General features: G+C 45.2%; 1 protein-coding gene across 3 annotated transcripts in view; it reads left to right on the forward strand.

Annotated features, from left to right (window-relative positions):
- STYXL1 (serine/threonine/tyrosine interacting like 1) overlaps nucleotides 1–2,225 on the forward strand; it is a 45,159-nt gene that overhangs the window by 9,526 nt on the left and 33,408 nt on the right. The gene's annotated exons all lie outside the window — the stretch shown is intronic.

Below are 2,225 nucleotides of genomic sequence, written 5' to 3' on the forward strand. Positions count from 1 at the left end.
TTTTCAGCGAGGGGAGGGGAGGCCGATGTGAGGGAGGCCCATGAGAGGTGAGTTCTGAGAACTAAGAAGGTGCCGGATTCAGAATGGAGTCCCTTGTGCCAAGACCAGGCAGTGTCTCTCAGCCCATTCTGTCTTCTGGAAAAAGGACCTAAATTGCTTCCATTTCCAACCAAAGGTCACATGTACAGCAATGACATCAACTGTGAACGTTCACGTGGTATTTTCTGTATGCGCCTATGGCAGTTTTTTTAAAAGTCATTTTATTGGGGGCTCATACAACTCATCACAATCCATACATACAGCAATTGTATAAAGCACATTTGTACATTTGTTGCCCTCAGTTTTTAAAAATTATTTTATTGAGGGCTCGTATAATTCTTATCACAGTCCATACATACATCCATTGAGTCAAGCACATATGTACACCTGTTGCCCTCATCAGTCTCAAAACATTTGCCCTCTACTTTAGCCCTCAATATCATTTGCTCATTTCCCCCCTCCCTCCTGAACCCTTCATAATTCATAAATTATTATAGTTTTGTCATAAGTTACACGCGCCTATGGTAGTTTTAAGAACTCACATACGATATCCTGTATTAGGCTTATGTTTAATTATGCATACTACATATTCATATCTTTAGTTGGATCTGAAAATGGTCTCTGTTTACACAAAACAGCTCTATTGAGACAACCCCAGTAGGTAGAACCCTCCCACCACACACACACAAAATCTTGTCTTTCAAAGCAGACGTACTGTTTTGTCAACTGGATTGTTTTCCGTTTTGGAGGCAGCCCAAAGGGTGCTGGGATGGAGTATGGGTGAGCATAGGACAGGGTTGGGAAGTGACAGAGCTTGTCACAAAAGGGGAGGGTGGGTGAGGGCAGGCAGACGGAAGAGAAGGACGAAGATGGCCCCCTACATGTGTGTCAGTTGGACATTGACTAAGAAAGACCAGGGAAGAACTGATGTATTTCAACGATGGTGCGGGCAAAGAATATTGAAAGTACCACGGGCTGCCAAAAGGACAAACAAATCTGTCTTGGAACAAAGGCAGCCAGAGTGGTCCTTAGAGGCAAAGATCTTAGAGGCTAAGACTTTACGGGACTCTCATTTTAGGGTGCGAAGGCTGACTTTTTAAGAAGGTGCTAATGGAAGAAGGACAAAGCTTTCTATACCCGTAAAGAGTCTTTATAGGACCCTGTCCCATAGGGTCACTGTGAGTTGGCATCAACTCAGTGGCAGTGGATTTGTTTTGTTTTGTTTCGAGGGCAAGAGAAGGAGCTCTGGTGGTGTACTAGGTCACGTATTGGACTGCTAGCCACAAGGTCAGCAGTTCAAAACCACCAGCCACCCGATGGGGGAAAAAACCATCACTTTCTATGCTGATCAAAAGTGACAGTTTATGGGAAAAATGAGGAGCTGATTTTGATGCCAGGGGCTCAAGTGGAAAGCAGATGTTTTGAGAATGATGACGGCAACAAATGTGCAATGTGCTTGACACAATGGATGGATTGTGATAAGCCTTGTATGAGCCCCCAATAAAATGATTTTTTTAAAGTGACAGTTTTTAAGAAAATGTTCCAGAATTGAATAGGGTGACAATTGTACAACTCTTCTTGATGTGGTTGAATTATGGAATTGTATGGCATGTGGATGAGGTGCTCATAAAGCTATTTCAAAAAAGAAAAGTTACAGACTTGTAAACCCACGGGGCACGTCCACCCTGCCCTATAGGGTAGCGATGAGTGTGAATCAACTCAGTGAAGTGAGCTTGGCTTTGTTTGTGTCCTTTGAGTGAAGAGGAGTCCTTACCTATGCTGAGTGCTGCAAAGAGGCCGGTGACTTGCCCGAGAGAGACATGGCGACAGGATTGGGAAGGGTGGGCCTGGGCTATGAGCTGGCTGAGAACGGTGTCTGGTTTGCTGTGGGTAGATGCTGTGGAAAAGGCGAGAGACACAAGTCCAACCCTTTCTGGAGCACCTACTGGGGTAACTCTGAAGGGAAACCTAATTGTTTTGAGCAAGATGCCTGTGGTAGTCACATCATCTGGTGTCAATTTGTGGAGGGGTTGAATCTAGCCTGTCAATCAGGTTGCAGCTTGATGACCTCATTTGGAGGATCGAAAAACAGCTCACTGGAGGCCAGATGCACGCTCCCTGCAAGACTTATTCCTGTTGACGACACATAAAGCCACGCTAGAGCCCTGGAGCTGGAGGAGCCACGT

This window comes from Echinops telfairi, unplaced genomic scaffold (assembly GCF_000313985.2).
Source record: "Echinops telfairi isolate 266 unplaced genomic scaffold, ASM31398v2 ScPeMD7_5;HRSCAF=22, whole genome shotgun sequence".
Classification (NCBI taxonomy): domain Eukaryota; kingdom Metazoa; phylum Chordata; class Mammalia; order Afrosoricida; family Tenrecidae; genus Echinops; species Echinops telfairi.